The 25,608-nt window shown below is 40.0% G+C and overlaps 1 long non-coding RNA gene across 5 annotated transcripts in view; it reads left to right on the top strand.

Moving 5' to 3' along the window:
- The first annotated feature begins 784 nt into the window (after positions 1-784).
- The window catches only part of LOC105488253 (uncharacterized), a 37,556-nt gene continuing 12,732 nt past the window's right edge, over positions 785-25,608 (top strand). The window contains exons 1-6 of one of the 5 annotated variants that reach the window (XR_011606706.1): positions 785-839; positions 2,484-2,556; positions 12,761-12,836; positions 13,909-14,104; positions 15,459-15,561; positions 17,025-17,151. This is a non-coding gene — a long non-coding RNA (uncharacterized lncRNA). Of the gene's footprint in view, positions 977-2,483; positions 2,557-12,760; positions 12,837-13,908; positions 14,105-15,458; positions 15,562-17,024; positions 17,152-25,608 lie in introns of all 5 variants that reach the window. The other 4 variants (XR_003019528.2, XR_011606709.1, XR_011606708.1 and 1 more) reach the window with 4 other exon arrangements.

Raw genomic sequence — 25,608 nt, forward strand, 5'->3', positions numbered from 1 at the left:
CCACCTTGAGAGTCACCCCTCACTCCTTATGCTTCAACCTCCTCTACTGTTTATCCATAAATGTCCAGGTCTAGCCAATTCCCTCTCCTGAGTTTCAGATTCTGCAATGCCCACTATCTGCTAAGGAGCTCTATTCAATTATTTGTTGTAATTTCAACACACCTAGAAATCAGTTCTTCATGTCTCTTCCAAAAATAGCTCTTTCTCTGGGCCTCACAATTGCCAGAAATGACACCACTGTCTTACTAGGCACCTAGATTTTCCAGCTGATGGACTGTGGAGGCCTCTCTCCTCCTTGCCCCTCACACTTGTTTCTGTGCTTAGTTTTTTCAACACTGCCTTTACAGCACTTCTTAGGAAGCCTCACCTCCACCTGCCTGGGTTTCCACTGCCCCTTCCCCAGTTCTGGTGCTTCTTGCCACTTGCTTGAATCGTCTCAATAGTGTGATTTACGAATCAGTGGTCCACAACCTGTTTTAGCACCAGGGATCACTTTTGTGGAAGACGATTTTTCCATGGACCTACGTGGGGAGTGGGGTTCAGGATGATTCAAAGACATTACATTTATTGTGCACTTTATTTCTATTATTATATTTCAATTTATAATGAAATAATTATACAACTCACCATAATGTGGAATCGGTGGAAACCCTAAGCTTGTTTTCTTGCAACTAGATAGTCCCCTCTGGGGGTGACAGGACACAGTAACAGATCATCAGGCATTAGATTCTCATAAGGAGGGTGCAACCTAGAACTCTCACACATGTAGATCACAATAGGGTTCCCACTGCTGTGAGATTCCAATGGAGGCAGAGCTGACAGGAGGCGGAGCTGAGGCGGTAATGCAAGACTGAGATGGGGAACCACTGTAAATACAGATGAAACTACACTTGCTGGCCCATGGCTTACCTCCTGTTGTGCAGCCCAGTTCCTAATGGGCCACAGACCAGTAGGAACCTGATCAGTATGGCTTTGGGCAAGTCATATCACCTCTATGAAACTCAGCTTTGTCATCTGTCAAATGGAGAGGTTGATTGTGATGATTTCTAAGTTGCTGAACTGCTCTGATCTAGCTGAATTTCACTTACTTCCAGCAAATCTCAGTAATGGTCAGAATATCTGTAGGCTATATTTTCAACAGAAGGCTTCATGAACACTGTGGGTTTCAAGTCCATAGCCCAGGAGTTTGGGAACTCCTGTCTTAAATGATCTCCCTATCTTTAGTCTCTTCCCCTCCCCAACCTTCATCCCACATAGTTGCCAATTTGTATTGCCGATGCTCAAACATCACTCAGCTCCTGAAAATGCTACTGAATAAGTACCAGCTATTTGTCCTCTTGTTCAAATATCTTCATACGCCTTCCCAACCCAGCTGTCCACGTGTGTTAAGTGGCTAACATGTAGGCACTGTGCTGAGTAATATATGCTTCTGTGTGTATGTATATGCGCACCTGTGTGTGATGATTACGTTGTCTGATGAACAGTAAGTGCTCATCCCATTGTAGGTCCTCAAAAAATAGTAGCTGTTTTCATTATTTCATTGAGATCCTTGAGTATCAGTTTCCTGTTTCTTTATATAGCAAGGGGCGATCATATATAATTCAGTGAAGTATTGTGAGGATCAAACTAAATCATGTATTTATAATGCTTAGCACAATATTTACTCAGCATATAGTAGGCACTCCATTGATAGTCCTCTTTCCTCTCCCATGACCCTGGGCCTGCTGAGCTATTTTCTAATGCTTTAAAATTGAACTGGAGACTCATACATTCATTCAAGTGTTTATTAGGTTATTACAATATCAAACAATGCACTATTAAAACCACACAGAATGGGACAGAGAGCAAGTACTATAGAACTGCAGCAAGAATGATAGCTTGAGCATAGAGTGAACTTAAAGTTGATATGACAGTCAAGCAGACTTAGAGTAGAAGTAAAATATACACAAAGCCTAACGCAAATCAATTTGACTTTATTTATACGAAAGAAAACTGTGTGACCTTTTCTGACCAGAGTAGAAAGTTTCATTTTGATCTGTTTCCATTTGTTTGTTTTCATTAAGAGAAGGTGTTTAAGCCTTCTTGCAGATAATTCTAACTAGCACTTATTGATCATTTATGAAATAACGTCATATGTGTTATACATTTATCCTGGCCCCATGAGGTAGGCAATTTCACAAATGAAAAATGGAGAAACAAAGAGCTCATTTACATGCCCAGGACACACAGCTAAGAGAGGATAATGCTGGCACCTACTAAGATGACAGACGCCAAGATCTCTGAAACTACTACACAAATATTTTTATATTATTCAGATTACATATGTGCATATCTATTATGTATATATAAATGAATCGATGTGTCTATGTGTATATACATATGTGCATATATGTACACATGCATGTATATGCATATGTCGCTTAGGACAAATTGGCACATGGGAAATGCCGTTCACCAAATATTTCCATCTCTCCCCCCTTCAGGCACATGGAAGAACTGCACTTCTCTGCACTTCTGTTTAGAGGTGATTATGTGACAGGCTTCAGTGAATAAAATGTGAGTGAAATTGACACATGTCCATTAGATTTTCATAAGAAGTGCCTGATGTAGCTAAAACATGTCAATTTCAGATGGAAGCTTTGAGGACTGGCACCTCCTTCAGTGTTGCTGCTTTTCTTATGCCACCGAGACAAACAATAATCTAGACCATGGCTGTTTCACCTGTCTTGGTACTTAAGAGGTGGCCTGATGGAGCAGAATCCCCAGGAAACCCTGGGTCAACAAGAACAATGAGTGAGAAATACACCATTGCTGTTTGGAGCACTAAGATGTTGGAGTTCTTTGTTATTGCAGCATACCCTAGCTTCTCTTGACCAATATTGTGTGGTGATAGTTGTGGCTGTTGTTGTTACATTATGCCATCTTAACCAGTGTTTGTAAAAAGAAAGCAGAGGTGCCCAGGTTGAGCCTGCAATGTAGCATATATTGAAAGTTCATTCTACAGATTTTGAGGTGCAACTCAAATTGCCTTTATCATATTCGCCTGGATATCCCAGGTGACTTTAGGTCAATCCTGGGAGGAGAAAGGAGAAGGGATGCAGGCAAAACTGAGGCTATTTAATTTAATAGCACTTACTAATTTCAAGGTAAAAGTTGGGTTTATAGCATTATAAAAGGAAAAAGTACTCCCTTGCCTAACTCCTTGGGAGACAGGCCTAAATGTCATTCTTTGTTTATTTCTCTGGGGAATTAACTGCTTGGATTCCTTCAAAGTTTAATTAAATTGTCACATAACACATAAAATAGCAAATAAAACAGGCTTTTGCTGTGTCCTGGTGTTAATTTTATGTCATCAAAATTGTTTAGCTTGTTAGCCGCCTAACTCAGGCTGCCCTAGTTACCAATTAAGGGTTCTGTGTGAATGCTTTTCCCCCATTTAAACACCAGCTCTGCCTGCACTCTTGTTAAACTTTTCATTTCCTTGGGGTTGCGACTACTAATTTTCTAATAGGTTCTTGGTCATTTAAGTTTTATGCTGTGCAGTTTTTGCTAGCAAAAGAACATTTGAGAAGTTTGGCTCAGGGAAAAACTGTCAACAAGTTGAAGTGTCTGTGGCAAAAGACTTTATATATTATCAGCTCTAACCTGCTCATTGTATAGATGAAGAAACTGAGGCTAAGAGGAGTGGTCTGAGCTGCCACCAGTCATGATGAATAAATGGCAAGGACAGAATTATAATCCAGGAAAGCGGATTCCAGGGACCATGCTCCTGTGAATGTACACAGCTTGTGTTTTGTCGGATACTCTCTTCTCCATTCAGTGATGTTTCCTAACTTAGGGTCTCATCATCTTTTATGCTAGTGATGTCACAATCTTTTTTATTAGCCTTCCTGGATATACAAACACACTCAGGTAGGAACTCTTATCTACTTCCTATCCATCTTCTATCTTCCCTTCCCCACAGCTCAGTTTCCATAAGAACAAGAAGCTTTCTATTAGTCAGTAGGCTATTAATTACTGCCTCTATTTCAGATTAACCCAGTACATAGACTGCTAGCCAGACTAATAATAAAGAAGAAAAGAGAGAAAAATCAAATAGACACAGTACAAAATGATGAAGGGGATATCACCACTGATCCCACAGAAATACAAACTACCATCAGAGAATACTAGAAACACCTCTATGCAAATAAACTAGAAAATCTAGAAGAAATGAATAAATTCCTGGACACATACACCCTCCCAAGGCTAAACCAGGAAGAAGTCAAATCCCTGAATAGACCAATAACACATTTTGAAATTGAGACAGTAATTAATAGCCTACCAACCAAAAAAGCCCAGGATCAGAAAAATTCACAGCCGAGTTTTACTAGAGGTACAAAGAGGAGCTGGTACCATTCCTTCTGAAGCTATTCCAAACAATAGAAAAAGACGGAATACTCTCTAAGTCATTTTATGAGGACAGCATCATCCTGATACCAAAACCTGGCAGAGACACAGCAAAAAAAGGAAAATTTTAGACCAATATCCCTGATGAACATTGATGTGAAAATCCTCAATAAAAGACCGGCAAACCGAATCCAGCAGCACATCAAAAAGCTTATCCACCGTGATCAAGTAGGCTTCATCCCTGGTTGAACATACAGAAATTAATAAACATAATCCATCACATAAACAGAAGCAATGAGAAAAACCACATGATTATCTCAATAGATGCAGAAAAGGACTTTGATAAAATAAAACTCAACACCCCTTCATGCTAAAAAACTCTCAATAAATTAGGTATTGATGAACTGTATCTCAAAATAATAAGAGCTATTTATGACAAACCCACAGTCAATATCACAGAATGCGCAAAAGCTGGAAGCAGTCCCTTTGAAAACCTGTACAAGACAAGGATGCCCTCTCTCACCACTCCTATTCAACATAGGGTTGGAAGTTCTGGCCAGGGCAGTCAGGAAAGAGAAAGAAATAAAAGGTATTCAAATAGGAAGAGAGGAAGTGAAATTGTTTCTGTTTGCAGATGAAATGATTTTATATTTAGAAAACCTCATCGTCTCAGCAAAATCTCCTTAAGCTGATAAGCAACTTCAGCAAAGTTTCAGGATAAAAAAGCAATGTGAAAAATCACAAGCACTCCTATAAGCCAATAATAGACAGAGAGCCAAATCATGAGTGATCTCCCATTCACAACTGCTACAAAGAGAATAAAATACCTAGGAATACAACTGACAAGGGATGTGAAGGACCTCTTCAAGAGAACTACAAACCACTGCTCAAGGAAATAAGAGAGGACACAAACAAATGGAAAAACATTCTATGCTCATGGATAGGAAGAATCAGTATCATAAAAATGGCAATACTATCCAAAGTAATTTATAGATTCAGTGCTATCCCCATCAAGCTACCATTGACTTTCCTCAGGAATTAGAAAAAACTACTTTAAATTTCATATAGAACCAAAAAAAAGAGTCCATATAGCCAAGACAATCCTAAGCAAAAAGATCAAACCTGGAGGCATCACACTACCTGACTTCAAACTATACTATAAGGCTACAGTAACCAGAAAAGCATGGCATTGTTACCAAAGCAGATATATAGACCAATGGAACAAAACAGAGGCCTCAGAAATAATGCCACACCAGTGATTTTATATTCCTCTTTTACTTTATCTCTTTTTAATTAACACTATTTGTTAATTTTTGTATATTTAATTAACACTATTTTAGAAACAAATAGCACCTCTTTCTCCCCACTTCTATTTTCTGAGGTTAGGGTCAAACTATATCCTGGACATGAATGGCCTGGCTTGTCATTTTAATTTAGTGAGTATTACACAGAGATAGTGTAGGATTCTCCCGATTGTGATAATGTTATTTTTTCATTTGTGTTTTTAACATACACACAAAAAAATACTTTTATTGTCATAAATTAATGCATAACATCATAAATCCATTCATTTATTATACTTAACAAATGTTCAGTAAGCACCTACTTTATTTCAAGCCTTCTCAATTCCTTAGGGAAGTGAAGATGATTAAGATGTATCCCTGCTCCTATAAAGTTAACAAATTAGAAGAGGTAGAACTTAGATAAGTATAATATAATGTAACAGAGTGAACAAGATTCAATAGGCCCAGTGTGTAAAAGAGAGTTTCAGCTTCTTTAGGGTAGGTAAGAATTTTCACAGAAACTAAACTCAACCTGATCCTTAAAAGATGAGTAACAACTTGCTAAGTGAAGAGGAGATGACATCTGAACCCTGTGAATGCTAGTGGGGACAATAGCTGGGAGCTGGGAGAGGAGTGGTGGTTAGCTATTCTCTAGTGCTTTAAAATTGAACTGAAGACTCATACATTCATTCAAGTGTTTATTAGGTTATGGCAATATCAAACAATGCACTGTTAAAACCACACAGAATGGGACAGAGAGTAAATGCTATAGAACTGCAGCAAAAATGATAGCTTGAGCATAGAGTGAACTTAACATTAACTGGCTAATTTAAAGGCTTCCACTTTTCGCTGGGGCCCAGAGTTAGAAAGGCCTCTACAGGAGGTCCAAAAATCAGTGCAAACCTCTGATGACATGAGCTTTATGACCTGGTGGATTCCATGGTGTTCAGATATCAGTAGATTACAATAGTGTGAGGGGTCTTCAACAAGCTTATTGGGAAAGTCACAGTGCAGACTTAGAATTCTAAAGGAATGCCATCACCTCTGCAGAAGAGAAATACTCTCCATTTGAAAATCAGCTTCTGGCAGTGGAAACAGCATATGAACAAAAATATCAAGTACTTATGCTGCTGATGTCTCTTTTTTATCTCACCATGACCTAATAAGAGAAAGTGGGATATTTCCTATGACCAATTGACAGATAAGAAATAACTTAGCTGCTTCATTAAGCCACACTTTGGGGCTCTGAGAAGCTACATAGGAGAGGTAGATAGGCAGATACGTGATCATTGGAAGGCTGTCCACTTGACATGCAGGAGGGGGTGAACTGAGATATGGATATACATTGACTCCTGGGCAGTGGTGAATCACTTGATCAGTTGGTCAAGAGCTTGGTAGACACATGAATAGACAATTTGGGGGGGAAATCTGAGTAAGATGTATAGAAGCAGATCAATAGGACTGGCTACAAAGATGTGGATCTTCATGTTTCAAATTAATGCTCACTACAGAGGTTATACCACACAGTAGACACTGAATAGTCAAGGGAAGAGAATGACCCAACCTGTGGATGAGGGCCAACCTTTTCTCTCAGCCACCCCAGTGTGTGTGCATTACACCCATGAGCATGTTGTATATGGTGGTACAGATAGAATTTATACAAACTTAACAACATGGGTCTTCTTTATCTGGGATGATAGCCATTGGCACTACTGGGCGCTCAACGTCCTCAGCAGAGACCAACGTATCTACTTGGCATCATGCCTCAGGGTGACTAGTGAGCTGCTGAATGGGACATTGACTATGTCAACATGCTTCACCATGAGGAGGCAGTGTAATTGATATGTACTTCAGACATTAGTTGTCCTTCCCTGACTACATTGCTTCCTCTAGCATTATCATCTAAGGACTTACAAAAGGCCTGATCCATATGATTCAACACAATATTGCCTCATATGAAGAGAGTCACTTCCTAAACCAGGAAGAAGTTGAATCCCTGAAGAGACCAATAACAAGTTCTGAAATTGAGGCAGTAATTAATAGCCTACCAACCAAAAACAGCCCAGGACCAGACAGATTCACAGCCGAATTCTACCAGAGGTACAATGAGGAGCTGGTACCATTCCTTCAGAAACTATTCCAAACAATAAAAAAGAGGGAATCCTCCCTAACTCATTTTATGAGGCCAGATACCAAAAGCTGGCAGAGACACAATGAGAAAAGAAAATTTTAGACCAATATCCCTGATGAACATCAATGCAAAAATCCTCAATAAAGTACTGGCAAATGAATCCGGCAGCACATCAAAAAGCTTACAATGGGTTCAGAACCATGAAATCTGTAGGTCTAACCATGTGTCTTATTATTCAGAAGTAAGCAGTCTGGAGGAATCATGGCTTAAAGTTTAAAGGCTCACTAAGACAGCTTCCAACCTAGCAATAGTGAGTTTAAACACTGACTTTCAGATCATGTCACTAAACCAAGATTCAGCAAACTACAAACTGCATGGCAAGCATGGTCTAAAATCTATTTTTGTAAATAAAAGTATATTGGAACACAGCCATGTCCGTTTATTTGCATATTATCTATGGCTACTTTACCACTAAAAGGGTAGAGTTCTGTAGCTCCAACAGACACGGTATGGTCCATGAAGTTCAAAATACCTAGTATCAGTATCATGCCCTTTACAGAAAAAAAAATATATTTATTTCTGCATTAATTCAGTGACTGTTACATGATTCTATGTCCTCAATAACTAGAATAAATTAGAATAAATGGGTATAGGAACCATGGGTGTCCTTTGACACTCTTGGCTACCATAAATGTCAATTGAGGTAGTTATAAGACTAGGAATTAGGGGATTAAACTTCTCTGGGATGAACATCTGGGTCACCAGGCAAGCAACCCAGAACAGACAAGGGGCTGTCCAAGGATAAGGAAAATCTTGAAAGGGTCATAGAAGAGAGAGGTGATGAATATCAACTATGGCTCCAAGATCAGCTGTTAAGACATGAGCTTACGGGGGCTAGTGTCCTAAACCTGGGGGGTAGGTACAGTCCCTGGGTTTGCTAATCCTAATTAAGTATTTTGAGGAGATTGCTAGGGCTACCACCTTGAAGAATGAAAGAAATGCATGTTGTTCTAGTATCACAGAGTGAGATGCACATAGCATAAGATAGTGAGGGCCTAGAAAGCAGATTTGCATATACTTCCTCAGATTTCCTGAGGCCCACCTGCCCCCCAGGTATAGGACACTAGCCCCTATAAACTCATGTGCTAACACTGCTGACTGTTTCATCCTTCCCAGGCAGAACACTGGGCTTTAGCATGTCCTTTGACATTCCTGCCACTGTATCCCCAACAGCCAGGTCCAGTCCAGCTGGACCCACAGATGCTTTGACTCTCCCTGCCTCTTCTGATTTTAGATGAAAGACCTCACCATGAGACACGGGCCTGGCTTTGTCAGCGGCTACTTAGAGAGGTTAGGCAATACCATCTGGAAGTACAGATGAGCTAACACCCTACGGACCAGTAAAAGACAGAAGATGGGAAGTTGCTGAGAGATAAACACCCCTTTCTCCTTGTCTGGACTGACAGCTCCGAGGTGCAGTGCTGTCACTTAGCTTGTCTGAAGCTGTCCCTTGTGCCAATCATGCAGCTGTGTTTCCTATAAAACTGGCCAGCTCCGTAATCTATCTCCTTGTATTTTCTCTCCCTCCTTTGGAGTTCTCACTTTCCCTTTCCCTTGTTTCCCTGGGATTGCACCTCCCAATAAAGCATTAACATGCTATATTTAGCTCAATTTTTGTTTTCTAGTAGAAAAATAATTAAAACAGCCTGCTTGAATATTAATCTTGAGTGAGGCTTAGCCAAAGAGAATAATCAGAGAGGTTATTCAACATGTTTCTCCTAGAAGGCATCCAAGTATTCTTCATTTCAAATTACTGAGGCTTGATTAAGCAGAAATATAAGTGAAATTTGAGATCAGACATTCCTGATTTCAACACTTGGGTCTGCCATTTCTTAGCCTGACCAAGTCATTTATCGTCTCTGAATGTCAGGTTTTTTTATTTAAAAATTGGGAAAAAATCATATCTGTTTAATGGGGTAATTTTTCAAAAGTAGCAAGACAGCATGTAAAGAACCGGTATATCATTTAGCACGTGATATATACTTAGTGGGGCCCCAACTCCCAGGTATCGTGAAAGCTGTGGATATCCTAACATTAGAATCTCTAGCTTCCTTCAGTTTAAGTTCTAGACAGGGGAACCATACATTAGAGCGGACACGTGGTGTCTGCCAGGGACAATACATTTTAGGAGTGGCATCCACATGGCAAGGGATTGACATTTCTGGCACCCAGGTGGGCCATTCCCTCCCAAATGCCTGATACCTCTTAGAGACCTTATTTCATTCATCAGGACTGTCTTGCTGGGGGACATCTCCCATGTGCTGCATCTACCTCTGCTCTCCTTTTGGCAGAAGACAAATGAGTAAATATAATTCATAACCACTTCTAGCAGTACAGAAAAAAGTAGTTAGGTATTTAATTTGGCAATCCTGCCCAATGAACTTCTCCTAAATCTTAGGATCAAACTCTATGAATAAATTGTCATTTCCAACCTTCTGCGTAGGATATTCTTTTCCATTGAATCTAGGAATATATCTACATAAATATGAATATCAACATGCAAATTAATGGAAATGAGGCCCAAATGGGGCTAAATATAGGGTTGTAAAAGAAAATTAACTTGTATATGTGAGCATATAAATGCTCTATATGAAAAAGGCATTTAGTTATTGTTCTCTACATTCATGAAATCTACTCAGAAGAAAATTATCTACAAGAGAGATCTTAATTAAACATGAAGTAGAACTACTTGATTTTCTCAGAATGGGGAGATAAATGAAAATCTACAATGGGGTTCTTAGGAAGAGTATGACATCTCTGTCCAGTCCATTTTTGCCAGAACATAGAAAATGTCTGGACATCAATATGTCTGGAGGCATGAACATAGAAAAGATGGCTTCAATTCTCAAGATGTCAAGGCAGGAAAAGAGCTGAGTACTTATGAATTCTAAGCCTTCCCTCTACCCTATTTTATGTGTAAGAAAATAAGGTCCAGAGAAGTTAAGTAGGTATCCTGCAGGGACAGAGCTAGTCAATCTAAGTAGGAAAAGAACTGTAGTGAAACTCACTTGGGGCAGCTGAAAGGTTACTAAAGGTCTGTGAGCAAGGATCATCGCAGGCAAAAGGCACAAAGGGTTTCCAGCCAAAGACATCTCCACCCTTTACCTCTCAGGACTCCCACTGCTCCCATGCTGATGGAATGTTTTGGTAAAAGATAAAACCTGGGGAAAAGCAAGGAAAGAGATGTAGATGGGAGCACAAGGAAAAAAAGTGAGTGAGAACTCTGTGGGCCAGAGAGGCCCCCTGACAACTCCACCCTAGACTGGCCTCATCAGAGAGGTGTGATCACCACAGTGATCTTGTGGAGCTTTCACTCCAGTCTGGGCTAATTCTAGCCCTGTGGGCATCACCCCATCCAATATGAACCCGGGTCCCAGCGCTCGCCTTGCCAGGACACTGCTTCTGCTGCATCACACCTAGAACCACCATAACCCATGAGAGGAAGGTCAGAGAAATGCTCAGAGTGGATCTGCACAAAGATTTGCCTTATCTCCCCTCTGAGGTGGGGAGTTATTTCTGGAGAGAGGGCAAGGAGCTGTGTCTGACTTATCTAAGTAAGCCCCTCAGTAAGGCTTAATATAGAGCCTTGTTCATGCTGGACTCTTAAACAAACACCCCCACACATCTTATAACTAACTCATTCAGCCTTTGCTATGCTTCTTTGGCATGACCAACAAATCTGAAGCAGCCTCTTTCAGCAGTAAACACTCAAGGTGCCTTACTAGACTTCCTGCCACCAGCGATCTGGGGTAATTCCCTGTGGCCCCATTACAGTGGGAAGAGCCATTTCACTTCCCAGCTCCTTTCTTTGTTGTTTGTCTCTACCCACCAATCAGCTAGAAATTTTCAATAGCCTCCGAACTCCCTCACTTTCCCTTTTAAGAAGCAAAGCATAGCTAAACTCATCTGGACCTCAGATGGGGTCTGCCTTTTCTAAGATGAAAAAGTCAATCATTTAAAGAAGTGAAACAAAAGATCCAGGCAGAGAATGAGTGAGGATGTGAAGAACACATCCACGGTGAACGGCAATAAACAAGCTTAACAGAGACCTTGCCTGTCCCTTCTGTGTGTCAAGGAGAAAGTGCTCCAGTTTATACATATTCCGGATGGACACAAAAGAGTGAGACAAGTTTATTAGAAAGATGCTAGAGAGGAGAAGGGAGGTAACGCAGGCCGAGAAGAGGGAGTCGCAGGAGCATGTTGGTGTGCAGGACGGGCCCTGTTTGGAGAGTCCCGCACAACCTCCTGATAGAGTTTGCCTGGATTACATCTTTCAAAGGACTTCTCAGAATGGTGGTATCTGAGCCAGGTGGCCAAAGAGAGATGGTTGGGTCACAGAGGGTCCTGCATCCTTCCCCCTTTCACTTACGAGGAACCAGGAACAAAAGAGCACCTTTGCTGGACTTGGCCCAAGGAAACAAGCTCTGCCTAGGTCCACTTACTTTCCACTGGGTACAAGAGGGAGGAAGAGCAGAAAAGAGAAAAATATGGGCTCTTGCCCTTACAACAGAGAATCCCTGCCCCTGGTCCAAGATTATCCAATGTTTGTCTTGGCTTCTAACTAATTGGATATTTCCTCTTCCCTTGCTGAGTGTGGTTTGCCCAGAAGTGGTGGGTAGAGCCCTGGCAGGAGCAGATGGCTGACAGCCCACCTCCACCATCCTTGGTATCCAATATGAACATTTGTCTATGTAGAAATAATAAAGCAAAATGATAGAAATAATTGTGAACATTTACTAAAGCAGCATTGAGGCATGCATTGAAAAGTATCTAGCATATAATACCTACTTCACATGCATTTTAGTAATCACAAAACCCCATGAGGTCTGCATTATTAATATCATCTCTGTTTCATGGATAAGGAAATTGACACATAGCTCTGTGATCTGTGATGCAGAGAAATACAGAATGTTCTGGAAGACCAAGAAGGTGGAGAAGGAGGAGGCTCATACAACCTAATTTGACAGGAACAGGTAAATATGATATAAACAATGATCTTGCAGTCAACCTTGACTCCTCTCTCTCTCATTTTCCATTTTCAATTTATGAGAAAATCCTTTCAGCTCTACCTTCAACGTATTTCTATGTTCTGACCACCGTTCACTACTTTCACTGTTATTGCTCTGGTCCAAGTCACCATCCTCTCTCTCTAGATCTGCAGTAGCCTCCTAATTGGTCTCTCTGCTTCCACTCTTGCTCCTCTTTAAACTCTTCTCAACACAGCAGGCAGATCCAGCCTGTGAAAATCTAAGGCAGTTCAGACCCTTCTGCGCAGATCCCTCCAATGGCTTCCTGTCTCACTCACAGTAAAATCAAAGACCTTAAAATGACCGAAAGTTCTGTGCAAAATCTAACCTCCATATTTCTATTTTCTATTTTTCTGTCCTTTCCTTGCTGTTCTTCAGATACACTGGCCTCCTCATCCCATGAAGAGACCAGACACACCCCTCCCTCGGAGCCCTTGCATGGCTTGTTCCCTTTCCCAGGAATGTTCCACCCACAAACACTCCTAAGCTTTGCCGCCTTCCAGTCTTTTCCAGAAAGTCATCTACCAGTGAGGCTCTCTCTGGGACATGCTGTTTAAATTTCCCTGCTAATTTTTCTCCTTAGCACCAATGACAACTATTTACCATATTTCATCATTTCTAAGATTTTTTTTTCATATACTCACATTTTTGAAATCAAGATGTATCTTGGAGTTGATGATGTGTCCTGACTTGGGTTCTCCTAAGGGCAGGCTTGGGTCTGGAGCACTAAATACCAACCCTCATATTCCAGTCATTAACCCCACCACACTTTGGGGCTATGTGTTTGCTCTGGACTGGGCAGCCAAGCAGATCAAAAGACACCATGGTGTATACAGGAGGTAGAACACAGCAGCACTGAAACCACAAGCATCAACTTTAGCTGGCACATATTTGTTTGTTTATCATTAAATTTCTTTCTCAGTGGCTCAAGAAATAGTAGCACATCTTACAATCACCAATATCTTTGACTTGATGAAAGATGAAAATGTTCTCACTTACTGTCTGTCTCTGCCCCTAGAAACTAGTCTTCATGACAGCACATAGTTCTCGAAAATGAATAAAGGAAGAGGAAACTACGCCTTCCAGATATGCCTGGTACACAGTAGGACTTCAGTTCATCATTGTTGAATGAATGAAGGGAGTGAAGAAATACTAAATGCAGATGCAGGAAAATAAACTATCATGAGGTTCTTCCCTTGAAGTTATAACCACAGGCAAATTTAAAATCATTTTTTCTCAGGATTGTCCAGTGGCTTTGTGGCCAGAGCTGGTTTTCATGATGTGATTAGTGACACTGGTCTCCAGAAAAGTTGTAACACTCTTTACCCTATGTCTTCCCAAGAAGGAGTTTGGAATATAATCAAAGCCAAGGATGCCACTATGGTACCATGCTGTGGAGTATAGGTGGCTGGCAAGATTTCTGGGGTAGGAGTGGAGGAAAGGCTTTTGGAGTAAGGAGCAAGAGTCAGATGAAGGCACCTGCATCTCTGTGGTGTATTCTTGCCTCAGAAAGTCTTATGTTCCTTTGAGATGCATTTTTCTTTCTTCTTCCACACTGGGCACTACTGCAGCAGGAAGAGCCAGTAGGAGAAGGAGGCCCACTCACCCCTGAAAGGCTGAGCAAGAAAAAAAAAAAAAGCCTGGGATAGTAGGCAGCCCCTCAGTTGGCTTATTTGATCTTTGGTGTCATCTGTGGTCTAAGAAAGAAATGACCCTTTCCTTGGGGAGCTGGGTTCGGTCACACATGAGTTATAGCTATTTCTTCTGACCCAACCCAGCTTTCCAGCACTGGGATTCCCTGCAGAGATTACCCACCAAAGCCAAATAGTCATAAATGATTATTTTCTTTTCTTCAGAAAGCCCCCTGCAGGTACTTTGCATATGATATTTTACATAAGTTGGCAGCTGCATGGAGAGAAGGCAGTTTGACATTGTTTGAATATATTTTTCTCTCATTCCAAGGAAACTCTACAAACTCAATATTTATAAAGGCGTAGTAATGTGATTGTGTGTCTAAAGAGTTCCTACCATCTCGATTTCTGTATCTCCAAAATGTATTATGGTGCCACACAAATAATTGATACTCAAAAAATTTGCAAGAGAAGGTAAAGTTTCATAATAAGTAAGCCAACACTCACTGAGAGTTTGCCTTAAAGTTTTTTCTCTATCACTTTAAATAAAAACATTAATAAGCGGAACATGGTTCTGTTTAATAGTGGGCAAGTCACTTCTCCTTCTAGACTTCTGTTCTCCCATCTATAAGACTGAAGCATGAGCCATATGATCCTTAATACTCTTCTACCTCTAATGTTTAATAGATCAATGTGATTCAATTTGCCAAATTTCCAGTCACTGTTTGTTTTCTCCAGTAACAAACTCAATGGGCCAATGCCCTATTATGTACAATGCACTCAGAGCTCTCAGTATATACCCATGTGTGAGAAGAAGTGTTCTGGAAAAGAGAAAACTTTCCAAAAGTCCCCATTTGTCTTTGGCTAGGCATTTTTACTCCCCAAAGCATTCTTGTGTCTTAGAAATACCTAAATGAAACATTGCAATATTCTTTAGTCTTTTAGCTTGCAGAGGCGAGAAGAATTTCCTTCTTCCTCCGAAGTTTCCAGTCTGCATCTGCTGAAATAAGTGGACAATAGACAGAGTAACAGGAAAAAAGGTACATAATGTATTAATGTATACATAGACAAAGGAGTCTTGCAAATATGAGATTCAAGGAAGAGCCAGAGGACTGAGGTTTCTATGCCATCCTGGGATTACATAAAGAATGGGGGTTCAAGGCTTCTCAGGGGAAGTGACATCACAGGCTATGAAAGGCTCATGGGAGGAAAGCATGGTGAGCTAAGGCTGTCTTGTTAGGAAGATAAGAATCTCTCAAGTAGCTGCTCTCAGAGACAATAGATGGCACCTGGTGATAAAAAGTTTCCCTGTCAGACCTCTAAAAACATCATACTTTCAGTCACCTTTTCCTATGAGTTAAGTTCTTTCTAGATCTGGATAAAACAGATAGGGGGCTTCACAGAGAGCCTGTTTTCATTGCTGTTCGCATCACTGTTTATTTCACTAAGGTAGATTTGCTCTACAGACACAAATCTCTCCCACAAAGTACAGCTTTTCAGAGCTATTTCTGTGTCTGCAGCCCCTCTGAATCCATATAAAAATATGCCAAGGAAGATTATTTGGGGGTGCCATGTTTTCGTTTCATTCAAGCTCTTTGGCCAATTACATAAACACAAACAGCTTTAAGCTCTTTGGTCTATTACCCAACCGCCAACCAATAGCTTTACTCAGTGTGCTGATTGGGGATGTCTATACAGCAAAGAGAAAGTGGATGAGCTGTCCTGCAGCAAACTCACTATTGCTTTTGTCTGTCCATGTTCCCTCTGATGCAAACTTCTCCTATTTCTGGATGTCCCTTCTACAACTCCCCTGTACCCACAGCATGCAACCACAACTCTTCAACTTGCATGAAAGGCCCCTAGTCCTCTGGCCTAAACTTAATCACCCTGACTTGACTTTACTTCCTCCACACACTTAACGCTTCAGCCAAACTCCCTTACTGAAAACAAACACAAAAAGAATGATTCATTCTGCAATTGACTGGATATAAGAGGTTAAGGAGATGGGAGATTCAGAACTGACTCCTAGAGATGAAGCTAAATGAAGTCTGTAATCACTATTAATGCAGCACTACTCATGGACAAGGAAGTTAAATGGAGAGAATGACACCTCACCCCTGGAAGTACAAGATAAGATGTGACATATCGTAAACTAAGTAGTTGCCTCATGTGGAACATATTGAAATAACAATATTATCTAAAATGTTTTCCATGTCAACCACATACCAGGCTCTCAGCTGTCATATTCACATACTTTCTTTGGTATATATTTATCATGGTGCACTATATGATATTTTGAAATGAGTGCAGAGTGTAGCATGGTTAGATCAAGGTAATTAAATGCATTACCACACATACTTTTTTTGTGATAAGAACACTTGTACCTACTGTTTTAGCAATTTTCAATAATATAACACATTGTTACTAGAGTCACCATGTTGTACAATAGGTCTCTTGAACTTATTCCTACTATCTAACTGGAATTTTGTACCCTTTATCTTAGCTGATTTGATCTCAAAACCCTCCAGATGTAGACACTACAATTCTTATTTTACGAACAGACTTCTAAGGCTCAGACAAGGGCAAGGCTGTACGACTTATGAAGCAAAAGATCTGGGATACAAACCTAGGTATAACTTCAATGATCTTGCTCTTTTCCCCTTATGTCATATTGCCTAAAAACAGGAATTTAAGTAGGGTCTACATGAAACAGAATAGTATATATATATACATATATCCAGAACAATGGTGCATACATGCAACAGACATACTTTAAATACAGAGACTTAAAGTACCACTGCTAGTGTCTGAAAAGTTAACACCATATTTGATGGTTGATTAGGTCTAATCAACAGATTAGTTTTGTTTGGTTTTGCTTTTGTTATAACCTAACAGCTGTAACTTCATTGACTGCATATGTATCTCTTTGGAATGCTTTTGTCTGACAGTAATGGAGAACCCAACTTAAACGGCTCTGAGCAATAAGGAAGATAGTAAATTATCTCATGGAATCATAAGGCCATAGCTTTTGTTCTGGGGCTTAACTGGAGCTCTTTCTAATCTTCCTGGTCAGCTACACTCAGGACCTTGACCCCTTTCCTTTCATCCTTTGTTATCGCTTTAGGGTCACAGGAGAGCTTCTACAACTCCACATTCATGTCCTTTCAGTGATGTCCCCTCAGGATGAAGGAAAGATGTGCTAAATGCTTTCTCTCAATAGGCTCTGTCTTTTTGTTTGGAAATGAAGCTTCTTGTGGTTCTCCCTCCTATGTCTCACTGGACAGAATTAGGTTATGTAGTAAACCAAACACTAGAAAAGAATATGAGATTCCCATAGCAGCTTTAGGTCAAAGAAAGTCCATTTTTTTAGGGGATGAGGTGGGGCTTTCTCTCATAAAAACAATCATGCAAATGCCTACCAGTCAGGTTGAGATTAGAACTTGGGTCCCCTAATTTTCTGTCAAGAATGACTAGAGAATTAGCTCCTGCAATCTAAGCCTGACCATGAAGAACCACCAGCAAATCAAACATTCAACTTTGAAGGCTGCTTTCATTATTCAGTAAAGTATATTTTGATGCCCATGTTTTAATGCACAAATAAGAGTGGAATGTTAGTCCCACCATGTTTCCCAAAGCCAAACACGATCAACAGATCTCTCTTCAGATGAAGAGGACAACAGTTATTTGGAACATAGCTCTTGGCCTGAATGCCATTTCAGGCCGGCCTCAGATGGCCCCAACCACAAGCCACTCTATCCAAATGAATCCACACTGGATATCAACACAAGAACAGCTGATGTGGAGTGAAGAGCCTGCGTCTGGAACTGGGATTGGATTCAATGCCAGGCTGTGGCACTTACACTCTCTGTGAACCTCAGCTGTTCTGTATGGAGACAGGGAAACCCTTCAGGGCAGGGACTGTGTGATGATTACCCCTCCAACTTCAGTTCATACCAAATGGCTAGCAAACTGCTGAGACTCAATAAATTCACACACTCGTTCATTCATTCATCAAGGCCAAGTCCTATCTAGGTGGTGGAGATACAATAATGAATAAAACAGATACACCTCATGTTCTCACAGCCTTAGTTTAGCTAACAGGTGATACAGACAAGGAAATAAGCAGGTACAGAAGGGTATGATAGGTGTCTCTATGGGAGGGAGGGGTGTCTTGTGGGAACACATTGGAGACAGGTTAGAAGGCCATGGGATGCTCACTTATGAGATGATGTATAAGCTGGACTTTGAAGTACAAATAGAAATTATCCACATGAGGAGGGAAGAGAGAGGAAAAGCACCCCAGGGGGATGAAACAAAGACTTGGAAGCAAGAGACAACTATATGTCTTTGAGGAAGTAAGAGTAATTTCAATTGACTGGACTGTAAAGTACACATGAGTTTGCAGTTGGCAGAAGTGTGGTGTGGTGATTGGTGTTAGGGGTAGTGAGAGTAACAAGAGATGGAGCTGAAGAAGTAGACAAAAGTCAGATCTTAAGTCCTGAAAAAAAATTTTGTTCAATATCCCAAACGCATGAAAGGGCTTTAAGCAGATGAATAAAATTATCATATTTGAATTTTTTTACATATTGATTTGGCTGCTGTGTAAAGAATGAACCAGAGGAGGCAAAGACTGATGATATGGAGGTTAATTAAAAGGCTATTAAGATAGGCCAGGCTAGAGATGATGGGCTAAAAGTATACAATGAAAATGCCATTACTTGACCCATCTTTGTCACAGGCATGTTTATTCTTTCATCCCTTTATGCATTGGTTAACTCACCCAACTGTAATTAACTAAGCCGGGCACCCTGCTACAGGTGTGGGTTGGTCTCCATTACAGTTATCAAGGGTTACAGTCTAGCAGTAAAGACAGACTGGTGAGCCAACCATTACATTGTTGTGACAAATGCTGTAACAGTAGAGTGGTAATATGGGTGTTTTCTGTTTGTTACTTTACCTTTTCCCCTTTCTCCTGATAACACAGGCTCTCTTCTTTATGGGAAATCCCATAGAATTCTACGTGGTTTGAGCAACCAAGCAAATTTGTTCCCATGACCACATAGATGATTTGAGTTAGAGCATATAAATCTACCAGAGACAGGCAAGATCCCACAATCATATTTAGCCCATACATGCACTGAGAGAGAAAAGTCTGTCTACTTTAGGATTTTGACTTGTAAGGACAATGAAGACAGCATTGCCAAGGGTCATGTTGCCTCCACACTCAAATTGTCTCTTGAAATTAAAGCTTGGGTAAGCAGAGCCAAAAGGTAGAAAGAAAAAGTACACCAATGCCCAGATTATAACATTTAAACCTTCAGATTATCTCCATCATCTCTTTATCCTAGTTATATGAGTCAACATTCCCCTTTTAGGACTATGCAAGTTTGAATTGGGTTTCTGTTGCTTACATCTAGAAGAATCTGAATATAAATGGACCCATAGATATACAAATGATGAGGAGTATAAAGTTGCTTGTAGAAAAAGAAAAGTTTCCCAGAAGAGGTGATCTTGAGCTGAATCTTAAAGCATAAGAGGATAGCATCATCCAGGTGATAGGAGTAGAAGACAGAGGCATTCCAGGCACAGAGAATTGAATATACAAAACTTGAAGGCATAAAAGACAAAAGGAGTGAACAGGGAAGCCTAAGTTTTCTAACACTGTAGAACACATGAGTATAAATGGACAAGTGCATATGTGTATTAAGCTGTGTGAGGAGGGGGAGGCTGGAGCCATAGGAAAGAAAGATCCAAAGAGGTCCCCTTTTCCTCCTGTGTACACATCTCCCCAAACTCATATATAACTGGATTGGGGAGAGGATGTGTGTTGAGTTGTTCTCTCCTGATTAACTTTAGGATCATCTTGGATCTGTTGCCCTCTTATTTTCACATCTAAAATCTGTTTTTGTGTCTCCAAGACTTATTCATGATAGCCCTTGTTTTCAGTTTTTCTTATTCTTCCTATTCTCTAAAATCCTTTAAGACTTTACACAAACACTACTACCTTTAAGAAGCCTTCCTTGATTTTTCTAGGCAGAATTGTGCCTTTTCCTCTGAGATGCCACACCCTTGGCATGTGCCTCTGTTAAACGCACATTTCATTATGTTTCACGTGAAACTAATTTTTGTATGTTCCCAGTATTGTGGGGTCTTTGAGAATATCAACCTTGATTTTTCATCTTTGGGGAGCCAAGCATAGTGTCTGGACACTAGAATTGTCATAGAAGTGCTTTTAAAAGTGATGTAAGTACTGACAATAAAAGTTTAACCAGCTCCAAGAGTTTCAGTTTGAGCTCAATAGCAACACCAACAATGAAAATCCAAAGCCTAAGAATATCGTTTCAACTTCCTGGGTTGGGAGACAGTTACAAATCTTTAACTTCCAAAGCTTTTCATTAAAACTAGAAGAAAATGTGAGACCAGTTGTGCTCACAGTATTTCAGCTTGACAGTTTCTGGGCTTAGCTGGAGTCAATGAATGAACTTAAATGATGGGGAAAACCCACCCACAAGGCCTTTTGAAGCAAGAAGAAGAGAAGTGAGGGAATCTGATCATCTTACTTCTGTGCTTCTGGGACATTTGTCAAAGTGCCAAACAGGTTAAAAGGGAAAAAATCCACTCACCATATTCCAGATTTGCAAATAATACATGTTGTTACAGCATCATAATGACAATCGTTTGAAAAATTGGTGATCTTTTATCTTTTATACAGATGTCTTAGTGTCAGGCAGATTCAACTTATGGGAGGTCTTTCTGCTAATATGGCTCGTTCACTGACCATTCAGCAGGTGGAAAGCATGAAACAGATTTCTTGGTTGTAACGGAGTCTGAAAGTACACATACTTAATCCTGAAAGATTTGAAGATTTGTCCTGTGTCCCTTTCCTGCAAGGTGCAAAAAACATACAGATTCAGTGGAGCACCTTGATAATCAACCAGTCCTTCAGGGTGGTCCAAAGGCCCCTGAGCTATAGAAACTGTGCTCACCAGGCCCGCCCTTGTGGGCAAATTCCAGAGCTAAGCTACAGAGGCCAGAGCATCAAACTTCATGAAGTAGGACTCAGGATTTACAAATAAGGTCCATAAAACTTTAATACAAATATGAGCCATGCTTACGTTGCAAAGTTAAGTTTAAAGAAATGACTTAAGTGCACTTAGCATAATAAACCAACTACACACACAAATGCATATATACATCTGTGCAGATATGTGCCTCTGTGTGTGTGTGTGTGTGTGTATATATATGTATATATATTTGCATATTTTATGGGTGCAGGCTGTGGCCACTGTCACAAGAGAAAGATTCCTGGCACGTTTACTGCCACCCAGGAGCTAGACCACAGCCTTGCTGATCCAGAAGAAAAATATTCTCAGTCTACTCAGAAATGGCCAAACCTGAGTGTTAACCTGACACTAACTAAATTAACCGAGAAATAACAAAGCATTATTCCACAGTAAACATTTCACTTTAGCAGCCAGAATCCTTATGTATCCTACCATTCTGCTTTCCCAAGCTTGAGATACAGGGAAAGCCACTATAATAATCAGAAGTTTGCTGAGTATCTCAGTTAGGACTTTCAGTTGCAAATGGCAGAATTCCTGATCCAAAAGGACTAAAGCACTTGTCTCATGTAACTAAATATTAATACTTCAAAAGAATATCTTCAAGTACAACTTGGTCAGGGCAGGGCCCGGTCACTTGCTCTCTGTTGCTCAGCTCTGCCTCCCTCTACGTGGCTCCTTCCTCAGACAAGATCTCTTTCTGGGACATGAAAAACATGCAGCAGATTCAGATCTTGAATCCTCTCAAATTAAACACTGTGGATAAACAGCGAGCTCCTTTTCCAGAAGTCTATCCCAAATTGTGCCTTGTATCATGTGCCCATCCTTGAGCCAGACAAAGTAACCAGAGAAAGATGACGCCCAGCTGTGCTTGGTTCCAAGAGTTGGAAAATTAAGTCCCACCAAAACCACTGGAATAAGAATACATTAATATACCACAGGTATACCTCACAGATATTACAGGCTTGGTTTCAGATCACCACAATAAAGCAAGCCATGTAAGTCTTTTGGTTTCACGGTGCATAGAAAAGACATGTTTATGTTATACTTTTAATCTATTAAGTCTGCAATAGCATTATGTCTAAGAAAAACAATGTGCATACCTTAATTTAAAAATAATGTATTGCTAAAAATACTAATGGTTTTCTGAGCCTTCAGCACATTGTGATCTTTATGCTGGTGGAGGGTCTTGGCTTGATGTTGATGGCTGATGACTGATCGGGGTAGTAATTGCTGAAAGTTAGGGTTACTGTGGCAATTTCTTAAAATAATATCACCGTGAAGTTTGTCACATAGATTGATTCTTCTTTTCATACACACACACACACACACACACACACACACAGAGAGAGAGAGAGAGAGAGAAATTTCTGTATTATGTGATGCTGTTTGATAGCATTTTATCTACCATAGAACTTCTTTTAAAATTGGAGTCATCTCTCTAAAATTCTGCTTTACCAATTAAGTTTATAAGCCTTAGTTTGTAATCTTTTACAATATTTGTAATATTCCAAATTATTTGTTGTCATTTCAACAACGTTCACAGTGTCTTACCAAGAAGTAGATCCCATCGCAAGAAACCACGTTGTTAATCTCATAAGAACAATGCCTCATTTGTAAAGGTTTTATCATGAGATTGCAACAGTTCAGTCACATCTTCAGGCTCCACTTCTAATTCCAATTCTCTTGCTATTTCCACCAAATCTGCAGTTACTTACTCCAGTGAAGTCTTGAATCCCTCAAGTCATTCATGAGGATTGGAATCAACTTTTTCCAAACTTGTGTTAATGTTGATATTTTGACCTCCTCCCATGCATCATAAATGTTCTTAATAGAATCTAGAGTGGTGAATCCTTTCCAGAAGGTTTTCAACTTATTTTGCTTAGCTACCTTGGAGGAATCACTATCTATGGCAGCCATAGTCTTATAAAATGTATTTATTAAACAACAAGACTTGAAAGTCAAAATTACTCTTTGATCATGGGCTGCAGAATAGATGTATTAGCAGGCATGGAAACAACACTAATCTTATTATACATTCCCACCAGAGTTTTTGGGGTGACCAGGTAAATTGCTATTGAGCAGTAATATTTTTAAAAAGATATTTTTTCTATTAATAAATCTGTAGGTCTTTATAATGAACTCAAAATATTCAGTAAACCATGCCATAAACAAGTATACTGTAATCCAGGCTCTGTTATTACATTTATAGAACACAGGCAGAGTCAATTTAGCATAATTATTAAGGACTCTGGGATTTTCAGAATGGTAAATTAGCACTGGCTTCAATTTAATATCACCAGCTGCATGCCTGACCCCTAAGAAGAGAGTTAGCCTATCCTTTGAAGCTTTGAAGACAGACATTGACTTCTCCTTTCTAGCTATAAAATCCTAAATGGCATTTTCTTCCCATAGAAGTCTGTTTTATCTACTCTGAAAATATGTTGTCTAGTGTAGCCACCTTCCTCAATGATCTTAGCTAGATCCTCTGGATAGCTTGCTATAGCTTCTGTATCATAACTTGCTGCTTCAGCTTGCACTTTTATGTTATGGAGATGGCTTTGTTCCTTAAACCTCATGAAAAACAAAAAACTCTGCTAGTTTCCAAAAATTTTTCTACATCTTCCACACGTCTTTTAGCCTTCATAGAATTGAAGAGAGTTAAAGTTTTGTTCTAAATTAGATTTTGGCTTAAGACAGTGTTTTGCCTGGTTTGATCTTCTATCTAGACCACTATAACTTTCTCCATATCAGAAATAAGGTTGCTTCACTTGTTACCATTCATGTATTCATTAGAGCAGCACTTTGTATTTCCTTCAAGAACTTTCCCTTTGCATTCACAACTTGGCTGTTTGGTGAGAGAGTTCTGGCTTTCAACCTAGCTCAGCTTTATATGTTCCTTCTTCGCTAAGCTTAATCATTTCCAGCTTGTGATTTAAAATAGGAGATGTGTGACTCTTTCTTTCACTTGAATACTTAAAAACCATTGGAAGTTCGTTAATTGGCCCAATTTCAATATTGTCTCTCAGGGAATAGAGAGGCCCAAGGAGAGGGAGAGAGATGGAAGCAGGGTTGGTTGGTGGAGTGGTAATAACACACACATTTATGAAGTTCCTCATCGTATATGGTCATAGTTTGTGGCACCAGAAACCAATTACAATGGTGACATAAAAGATCACTGATCAGAGATCACCATGACACACATAATAATAATAATAGAAAAGTTTGAAATACTAGGAGATTCACTAAACTGCAACAGAGACAAAGTGAGCACATGCCTTTGGAAAAATGGTACCGATAGACTTGCTCAACCCAGGCTTGCCACAATACCTGTGAAGTGCAATAAAGCAAAGCACAATTAAGCAAGGTATGCCTTTATTTTGATAAGGCATGTAGGAGATCATAGGTGCATAAACCACCCTGCAAAAGCGTAAAAGCACGGATGGTCACTAAATGGTCTTTGCAGAAGAATATAGTTAGGTACCCATAAAGCTCATTCTGCAGAGTGAGACACTGTGTCAGGATGGGGCTGATTTTCCAATGGCCCTGACAAAGAATCTGAGCTCTATAGCAGTAGGCCTCTTTCTCTATCTTTCCTCCATGCAAGACTTTTCTTGATATTGCTTAATAATTGCCATTGTTAAGATAAAGTTGCTTAATAATTCTTAGATATATGTTCAGTAAATATCAGCTTGAAGGACTGCCAAGTCATATGTCTGAAGAGAGGGGCAGACATCTAGGCCTAGTCCAGTGACAGTCTTTTCCATGTAAGGAAAATACTTAGTTCTTCCACCTCTTTGGCTGATTCATCCCCACAAGTAACTTTTAGAAAGTACAAATAATAGATCAGTTTTCCCAAAGGAGGAAACCGAAGTCCAGAAATGAGAAGCATCAGATCTAACACTTGAACTCTTTATTGCTGAATCAACTAAGCAATCTTTTCATACTCTTCACTCAGGGGCCCTTGCCCCACGACACCTTTCTCTGCCTGGTTCTTCCTCAGTCAAAAGCACTAATTATCTTAAC

Source organism: Macaca nemestrina, chromosome 8 (assembly GCF_043159975.1).
Source record: "Macaca nemestrina isolate mMacNem1 chromosome 8, mMacNem.hap1, whole genome shotgun sequence".
NCBI lineage: Eukaryota > Metazoa > Chordata > Mammalia > Primates > Cercopithecidae > Macaca > Macaca nemestrina.